Source organism: Athene cunicularia, assembly GCF_003259725.1.
Source record: "Athene cunicularia isolate RWA chromosome 4 unlocalized genomic scaffold, athCun1 chr4_part3, whole genome shotgun sequence".
Lineage (NCBI taxonomy): Eukaryota > Metazoa > Chordata > Aves > Strigiformes > Strigidae > Athene > Athene cunicularia.
Window position 1 is genome coordinate 3,739,609 of NW_020799100.1, and position 9,798 is coordinate 3,749,406.

The window sequence follows — 9,798 nt, forward strand, 5'->3', positions numbered from 1 at the left end:
ACAGTGTTACTGCCAGGAATATGATCAGAATAAATATTGAAAGATTTCATATTCCACAGCAGTGCCTGTTAGTGTCATCCTGAGGCATTGTTTTAGTACTGCATCTGAGAGGAGAGAGACTCACACTCTGTATCAACATTGTGTCCTGGGAAGGAATAAAAAGACAGTTCCTCCTGGTAAATACTGAACACTGTAGGTTTGCCAAGTCCTCTGTGGCACTGGACTCTTAACATGGAAAGCAAATAAAACAGGAACTGTTTTGCAAGTAGATCCTCTCAGATTGCCTCAGCACTTTGGTATATTAGCAGAGTTCCAAAAGGGATGGAGGAGAATGCTTATTTATCTTGGCTGCATTAAATGTATTTGCACAATTAAAAAAAGAAATACGAACCGCATGTCCCTGACAGACTTAAAGCATGTTTATATCTCAACAGAGTTCAGAAAAACTCTAAAATAACCAAACTTAGCTAAAAAGCTACCCCTTTGGTGGTGCCAAGATCAGTTGTATTCTCTATCACTGTTTGCCAACATCTGCTGGAACAAGCTGAAGAGGTGAGGTGAATTTATACTTTACTGCTCAACTTTATTTCTGGATCCATGTCTTCTACTCCTCCCTCTCCTCCTTTTGCTCTGCACCTGTGTGTGTCCCTTCCCCAGCAGTCTTAAAACTGCTAATAACTGTTCAGATTCACTGTGCTCTGTCAGACTTTGATTTTAAGTTACTCCCTGGAGCATTTACTTTAATACAAACAAGAGCATACAAATAGAGCACTTTGTATTTCTTTCTCCTAATGGCACGCAAACTTGCCTGGCAGGGGTGATAGCTGTTGGCACTCAGACCATCTATGCTACTTCCTCCCTTTTGCTCTCCCATTTCCCTGCTGATCACATTTTATTGGGAATGATGCAGAGCAGGTAGAGTGGAATAGGTTCATTGGATTGAGCAGATGCTAAAGGAGAAAGTGGCAATAAAATACTTAGCCTCTGATGTCTGTGATGTCTGGATTACTTCAGGAGACCTCCTTACAATGGAAAAGATTTTATTATAATGATATCAAAGGAAAAAAAGTGGTGTGCTTCAGTGAGAAATACATTTTCTGCTCTTGATTTTCCGTCTGTTGAAGACTACCTCAGGTCAATTCTCACTGTTCAGCTCTTACAGAAACAATATTGTATTCCTTATGCCAATTGTTAGTTGTGGAGGAACCAGAACAGAAGAGGTCCTGTCTTTGGAGGTTCTTGTCACTTTGGCATATGCTTGTCATACAGAATTGATGCTGCAGCAAGAAATATTAGCTCAGCGTTCAGGAAGATTATAGTTCTGTCTGTAAGAGGCATTGGTCTCCAGTTTGTTTGTAGGGGTAACCTGTGGTGTTGATTTTTAATGAGCAGGGCTTTCATGATTCGAGCTGAACCTCCACTACAACCACTGAAATCACTTGGGACTCTGACATTCCTATGTTAGTTCTTAACTGTGGAATTTGCTGCCCTTGCTGCTCCAGTAGAATTCAAGACTGTTGACCTTCAGGGCTTTCTCTGAGGCCTATCTCTTCTCTTGGGCAAAAAGGGATTAGCTAGGAAGGGGGAGTTATTAGGAGCAGTGAGATTTTTTTTTTCCTTAACTTGACATTGTGTCATTCTTGGCACATAGTATCCAGTAAAATAATGGGTAAGGATTATATATTTTGTTCATGCAATTGCTGTACCAAAGCCTACATGTGATAGTTCAAAAGCTGAAGAATTTTGAAGTATCCATTGAATTTTACTTTAGTCACCATACTGTTGCATGAGGAGGCAGTGCTGTGGACATAGGCTATGGTTGAGCATTTGATACAGAAGAGAGACCACAGAGAATGATTTTCCTGTGCAAACTTTAATGAACATAAGGAGAAAGCAACACATAACTCAGTCATGTACAGCAGCCAACAGGGATTTTGCTTTTCACTGCATCTATATGGTTTTGAGTCCCTGCATCTTTAATCATTTACATCGCTGAAAAGCTTTTTAGAACTGCACATGCAGACGTTTTTCTATTGGAGCACCACCAAAAAGTCTGTGTAAGCACAATATGCAGGGAAACACATGTCTTGAAAATATTATCCTGTGGGGAAAAACAAAAAAAGCCGGTATACTGCAAAGGATTTCTGTCCTTTCCTGGAGTCATGACACTTTGTTTATATCAAGGCTACGCTGACTGATTTATTATTTATTTATTTATTTATTTAGAGAATGAGTAGAAAAAGATTGGCCTAGAAGCAGAATGGAAGATTGTAGGACTAATATGCTGTACAAAACACAAAGATAACATTTCTTTCTTTCCCATTCATACCTCCTCGGTTGTCTCCATGTGGTGCTTTACATTTAACAGTGAAACTCCGATTTTTATATAGTGGGTTTTTTTTTCCAATAAAGACAAAACGTTTTGACTCAAGAAGGTTGTATTATGCAGTGCCATGAGGTTTGTACTTCTCCCCCACCTTTCCTGTTAGCTGAAGCTGCTTTGTAATACATTAAATGATACAACACAAAAGATCTAATAGAATCCAAAATAGCTTGGGTTCTTAGAAACATGTAAAACTCCACATAAGATGAATATTGCTAAAGCTCTGTCCAATTTCCATATTCTTTCCACATTGTATTTGTGTATAATAGGCTTCCAGGAATGTTCATGACCTTACAGCTGTCCCTTTTGTTTACAGTCCAGTGCTCTGTCCTTGAGATATGTTGCACGCAGAATGAAGACAAAATCATGGCTTCAGGCCTCCGTCTCCCTCCTCTGGAAAAAATAAATAAAGCCTATATAGGAGACATTCTCCAGTCAGTACTGTTGCAAATACATATGAGTGATTAAAACCTGGGAATCAATTATAGGTGGTAATAAAAGAAATCAAGCTCAAAGGGAATATAGCTTTTATAGCTTTTTCTCAGGAACTTCCAGGAAAAATCCTGTTATTATTATTTTTTTTAATTATTAAACCCACTTATTTTTCTCACCTAAAAAAATTAAAATGGACAGATGCATTTTCTAGCAGTTTGGCTTGATGTTTTAGAAAATCCTTTTCTTTTTGAAGAGACTGTATCCTGCTCACACACAAGCATCCGGTTTCTTATTTGCTCTCAGAGTTAGCAAACAAGCAACACACATTTACAATACCACTTCACTAGCGTAATGGTGATGGTGGTGTTGGGTTTATTTTTGCTGGCATGCAAATTTTCATTCTCTTTGAGTAAATGTATTTTTCTGCTGATATTCTGCTTTCTGGCAGGTGCTCAAAACTTCCTTGTTCAAATGTATTTGCAGATGGCGCAGTCATGGGTTCTGTGTGGTGTCTGAGGAGACAGTGAACAGCCTGGGACAAAATTACAATCACTAATTATTTTAGAACGAAGGGCATATGTGAGATTTCAATATCAAACATCTCTATACCAGTCGTGCTGTGCACAAGCATTACCTAACGTAACTGTTTATGAAGTTTTGGGGCTGAATTTGGCTGAGTTTGTAAGTGAAGGTTATGACAGTGAGTATCCAGAACATCCATGCTTTGGCTAAGAGCTCCATATGTGGAGGCTGGCCCAGAGAAATACAAACAGTGCTGTGCAGGTAGCGGAGCTGTGCAGTATTATTGAGAAGTGCAATGGCTTCTTGATGTTAGATTAGTGTCCAAAACTATCATTTTCACTAAGATTTCTGCCTGCACTATAAAATTTATCCATTTTTTTTAAAAAATGGGATGGATGCGTGATGATTGTGTATTATGAAATAACTGTGTGACTCATAGTGTACAATTAATTTAGATTAGAGTTTAAATATTCTAGAAAATTCCCAAGTATTTATGAATGTTCAGATCCATACTTTTCTGTGGGGTCTGAACTTCAAGAGTGATTTGTAATTGCAGGAATGTAGAGCGGCTCAAGTTAACTTCAAGTCTGTTTCGAGACAGCAAGCAACTATTTCAAAGTGTTGTTCCATGTCTCAACAGTAGTTTTACGTGTACATATACAAGCAGCACTACTGGTGAGGACTGTTGCACAGCTCTGGTAACATTCCTGAAGTTCAGCGTTTACTAGGTTGTAATTGGATCTACAGACATACTGTCTACACGCTTCTAAACTTCTCCAAAATCACTGGCCAGGCTCCAGGCACCATCCTTGGCGTGCTTCCTGGCACAGAGTTTCTAGCTGACACCATTACTTTAAAGGAGGGTCTTTCAAACCCCCTTCCCTTAATTTCCAGGACCAGTATTAGCCTGTCAGGGCACTTAATAAGGTTCATTATCTCTTTCTCCTGCTCTCCATCTGGTGGACTAGTTTCAGCTGTACAGTCACAAACATAGACAATGGAATCAACACATTGTACAGAGGGATTTGAATTGCAAACCCTCTTTGCTTTAGCATGAGAAGTGAACATATTCAGATAGAGCAGTCAACTCTCATGACACTGTGTCTCTTCTCAGTGCTTACAGTTACTCTTTGGGATTTGGGTATGTGTCCGGCCACGATTTCTGAGTTCCTTCTCTTCAAATACCTCTTTAGTTAAGGCTCTCTCCTTCAAATACAGAGTGTTTCTCTGACCTTTTCAGTCAGCATCTTTCAATGTCAGGAGTTTTACAGATTAAAAAATACGTTTCTCCTCACAGAAGACATCCTTTTCAGTGTTTTTCGTGGTCCTTCTCAACATCAGGTAGAGTTCATAAAAAGCGTGTTATCAGATTTTCCAAATTATCCATACCCTTCCTGTTATTTATTGGGTAAATAAGTAGGTGTATATGACATTTAAATGAGTGAAAATACAGTCTTTTTCCAAAACAACTTAAGTGACCTAAAAAAATAACATTGGGATATAAAACCACAAGCAAAAAGGTTGTAGAACAGAATATAAAGAGTAAGTCACATGACTTGTAGTTCAGCTGTATCATTATCTAATTTTTATTATTTTTTTATTGTAATCAATTTTAATGATTACATGAGTGAGTTATTTACTGAAAGGTGAGTTAAAGAATCAGTGTCTGGTGAGGTTTTTATAGGCAGAGTCCCTAATGCTCTGGTTAACAATGCTATCTCAATTTTTTTAATGTCTTTCAATTCATACAATGGCGCTTTGTTTTTTATTGCTTGTCTCACTTGTGGGAGGGCAGGGCATTTGCTTTCACATACCGCATTGTTTGAAAATAATAGTGAAAAAGCACATGAACTGTAAGGAAATCTCCTTTGAAGTCTTGAAGGCAAGCTCTGGGAAATTTTAGGGTGGATGTCAAGACAGATACATGCACTGTATGTGCAGGGGGGGATTAGTGTCACATGAGCCTACAGAGCTTTAGTGCAACACTTCATGAAGCCAGAGTGGGTTCTGGCAGTCCATATTCTAGCAGCTGATACTCAGCTGCTAAAGCTAAAGCAAAACGTGCAAAGGAAGAAAAATCAAATAGTAAGAAAACCTTCTTGGGCAAAAGGCTAATAATGAAGAAGATCCATAGCATTCTTGCTTTCCACTGGCTCTGCCAAGCTGTGGTATAAGGGACTAGAAAGATCTAATTCATAAGTTTCAGAGAAAAGCTGTTGAAAAAGTGTTATGTTCCTGCAAACCACAGTGTCTTGGAGTCCAGTTCCTGCTGCCACAAAAGTCACAGTCAGTGTCTGAATGAGATCTTGCTACATGGCTCTGATACATACTTTGAAATACCCTAATATATGGAAATATGCCCTGAAGTAGATAAAGATGCTGCTTTTGTTAGAGTACTGATTATTAATTAGCAGTTTAGTGGTCACACAGTAAATGAGTGCATATGTTTGTCATGGAGGTCCCTAGCATGGCACAAGGACCGATTACATCCTATTCATTGTTTCCAGTATTCTACTACAGAAGGTGCAAAGAGATAATAGGTCTGACTTATAAATTATTTTTGTAAAGTATGCATCTATATTTATAAGCAGTACAAGGATCTATCCTTTCCCTGCTGAGATGAGCACCTTTTATTCTCATTATGAATTTATTAGTAGTGCAGGATGTTCAGCAGTACAAAAGAATGTGCTTTTTATCAAACAGACTTCTGGTAAGTTCTCATAAGTCACTCTATCTTTGTTTTAAGGGAAAATACGGCTCTTCAGTTTAGGAATACACCTAAATGAGAAATGTTGAAAGGCAGGCACCCATGAGATATGCCACTGTCACAAGTGAAAGCTGGGGGTGGTCCAGGGGCACATGTTTGGAGAACTTTAGTGTCATTCCAAAAGAAGAGGAACTCATCACATTCACAGGTCAGCAACATTTAGACCAACAAGCTCAAGGGATGGTATATCAGCATGGACCCTTCTGGCTGGCAGTTAATTTGATGCTAAGGTGAAACTTTATTTTTTCCTCCCAAGAACATCTGGCTAGAAGGAAAGATGTATTACCTCCTGTTTTTCCTTCTGAAGGTATTTTCCTGCAGCTTAACCCCTAGCAGAGATGAATTACGTAGTTGGGTTCATATTGTCAGTTTGCCTTTGCGTTCCTCAAAAGTAGTTCAAGTAAGCTAAAAATTTAATATGTCCCTGTATTCAGGCATATCAGTAAGGAACTGCAAAAGCTTGGTGAACTTTAAAACTCAAATTACGCATAAACCTGTTTATATGTTTCTGTCAAATAAGAAAATGGAAAAGAGAAAAGAGCAGCATTTCTGTGGCCAGCATTTAAGATGCTTAGGATGCTGGAAAGAAAAAATAATGGAAGCACTTGTCATAAGCTGGAAAATAGATTTAGTGCATATGACATGACTGAGGTAAACAAACAAGATCAAACAAGAGCTGAGCAGGCTTCTGTGTAACCGAATGCCACATGAAGTGCAACTGCTGAAAGGATTCTGTGAGAGGGGAAACGAAACCGAGCAGACAAGACAGACAATGACATAGTCTAAGTTCAGTGCTTTCTGATGACACTGGAGATTGCCCTCGTTTTGGCAGCTCATTTGGTGTTTTCCCCTTCTGAAAATGAGCTGGGGAAGTGTACTGTGTTCATCTCTTGCACCTTTGGTGACAGAGTCTGCAGATTCTAGATTAAACATGTTCTTGGCAAACAACTAATGTCCAGCTCTTTGTGCACAGTGACTTACCAGAGTGGAAGTTAGGAATATTTTAGAGATGGATTGTCTGTATTTTTATGTAAAATATTTCAGGGTTGACATTTGATATTTTTCCTTCGTGATTGCTTGCTTATTTAGTGGGATAAATTTGCTTTTTCTCTTCTTTTATTCTTCTGTTTGTGTCCTGGGGTTTTTCTGTGTGATGAACTGTATGATATATTAGGCAACAAATGTAGACAGCACTAGCTGTAGAGTATTATCATCCCATTCTGATGTTCTTTATGAGTAGTAAACATAAGGAGAGGTTACTCTGCAGTATACTGAATACATGCACACATTGCAAAGTTACTAACACACTGTAATATGACATTTTATTTTTATTGTACAATAACTTTCTCATGTAAAAAAGCCCTCATTCGACTTCTTGTTGTACACAGAGGTACAGGATGATACCCTGACAGTCAGGGAAATGCAGTAAGAAGCACTGCTAACATGCAATTATTTTGGAAGGAAGTAGGCACAGGAACTATCTTGGTTTTCAGCATTTGTTCTTCTAGAATCCAACTTTTAGCCATACCAAAGCATATTCCTTGCCCACCTGCTATGGTCACAGTTCAGTCACTCAAGCTTAACTTTCTGGCATTTTTTGAACCCTGGAAGTCTGATGCCACTCTACAGTTTAAAATTATCTTTATAAGGAATATAAGATTTTCTTTTATATGTTTAGTGCTTTAAGTGGGAAGAATGATTACAGCAAAGTCTAAGACCTGCAAGGTCAGCTTGCAAGGCAAATGTGGAGAACTTATCAGGGAATTTTGTGGTCTTCTTTCTGTTTTCACATGTATAGTCTAGGGAAGAATTAATACAACGTCTATAATGTTCTCAGGATGTATCTTAATGCTTTTATAACTACTCTGTTTTATGCCAGAATACCTGCAAAACACTAAAAACTGAGTTGCAAGGATTGTTCTTTACTACTCTTTGAGTAAGGTAAGGAGCATCTGCACAAGTCATCGTAGTGTCTTTACATCAGTCAGTTTGTATTTGTTGAAAACGAAAAATATTTTTCCAGTCCTTATCTGTAGCACTGTAGTCTGTAACTGTAACACTGTAATTTTTGCAGAAGAAAGGGCCATTGATCAGGTTTAAAATATCATCATAGCAAAAAGCAGTCAAAACAAAGCCTACTGAAAACTGCCTTCCAGGAACACAGTAGGTAAAACTGGTGACACAAATCCCTCCTCTGGTACCTTTGTGCTGGATTTGCAGTTTTGCAGAATATATTCACTTGTACTTTCCTCAGCAGCACAGTCCTGTATCCTGACAGCTGAGTAATGTTCTGCTCACGTCTTCCCTTGTAAAATGAAAAAAGTAGATAATTTAATATAGATGTGACAAGTACAAGATAGATTTCTACCCAGCACAGTTCACTGCTGAAAATATATTAGGTTGAAAACCTTCTTTAAAGATAGCCAGATTCTTAAGTTCTCCCCTATCACCACCCACCTTCCCCCCTCAATTAAACACAATACAGAGAAAACTTTAAACTAAAAACTGAATTTATTCTTTGATCATTTCTGTATGAAAAAATCTTTTATGTCTGTTGTTACAGAAAATAAACTAATGTCTTTTATTTCTGCCTAAGAGCAGGTTTCGTGCACGGCATGCTAGATAAAATTTCTCAATGTTTCAAGTGCCATTTTTTTTTTTAGTCCATCACTGCTTTTCTTTTCAGTAGTTTTTACATTCTCCTGAATCACAGAAGCAGTTTACTGCTACTTCTTGTGGCCGTTGTGGTTAGGGACTAACGTAAGCTTATTGCCTTCTTAGGCAAAGCATGATAATTTCTGTCAATCCAAATTACGTTTCTGAGTATGGCAGGGTATGCAGTCTGATTTCACTGGCTTCTTAAAAGAAACACATTGAACAATTTTCATACCTACGTGTGCATTGGTAAAGGGTGACATGCTGAACACACAACATTATCGTGCTGTCCTAATGCTACAAGATTAGCCTTGTAACCTGTTCTCTGGTGTTCAACCCATTTATATTCCCCTGTACCTACCTGCTGTTACAGCCTTTCTGCTCCAGCCGTAGGGTGACTGGGTGCTCAAAGCAAGCTATGCTGCTACTCTGTTCTGTCAGCCAGCTCGGCACCTCCTTGTCTCCAAGACAACTCAGAAGTGAAGCAGAGCTCTGGCTGGTGTGGGAATTCTATGAGTCTTTGAGGGATGACGTTGTGGTGAGGTGAGGAGAGTTTAAGAAGGGATCCAGCACCATTACGGAAGCTGCATCCTTAGTAACGGCAAAATGCGATTGACTCAGGAAAGGTGGAGGTTAGCATGGGATTCAGCTCCTGCAAATCCCACTGAGCTTTTTCCAAAGTCTTTAATAGCATAAAGGATTTATTGGTATTGTTATACTTTCTTTTAAAATCAGTATTGTAAAAGATCCAAATGCTTGTGACCCATCACTAAATAGATTTTGTAGTACCTATTGCTATCTAAGATTACCCAGTAGCGGAATTTGAAAGTTTAGGACAGTGTTTTAGAGTATTGAGAATAGCCTGGTTGTTGTTTGTTTGGGTTTTTTTTTTTTAAGAGCAGACTTATCATTGACTTCAATGGGTGAAATGTTAGCCTACTGCCAGACATTAAAAAAACCCTCACATTTGCTGCCTCTAGGCATTGACCAGAATGTATCTGTATCTTTCAACCTCGAGTTTTTAATGCACAATTAT

The 9,798-nt window shown here is 38.5% G+C and overlaps 1 long non-coding RNA gene across 1 annotated transcript; it reads right to left on the minus strand.

Moving 5' to 3' along the window:
* Window positions 1-2,677: 2,677 nt before the first annotated feature.
* On the minus strand, window positions 2,678-9,262 carry LOC113480238. The gene is made up of 3 exons (XR_003398446.1): window positions 9,124-9,262; window positions 8,309-8,412; window positions 2,678-2,776 (listed from the first exon to the last, which is right to left on the minus strand). It is a non-coding gene; the product is annotated as an uncharacterized LOC113480238 (long non-coding RNA).
* Between the last annotated feature and the right edge of the window lie 536 nt (window positions 9,263-9,798).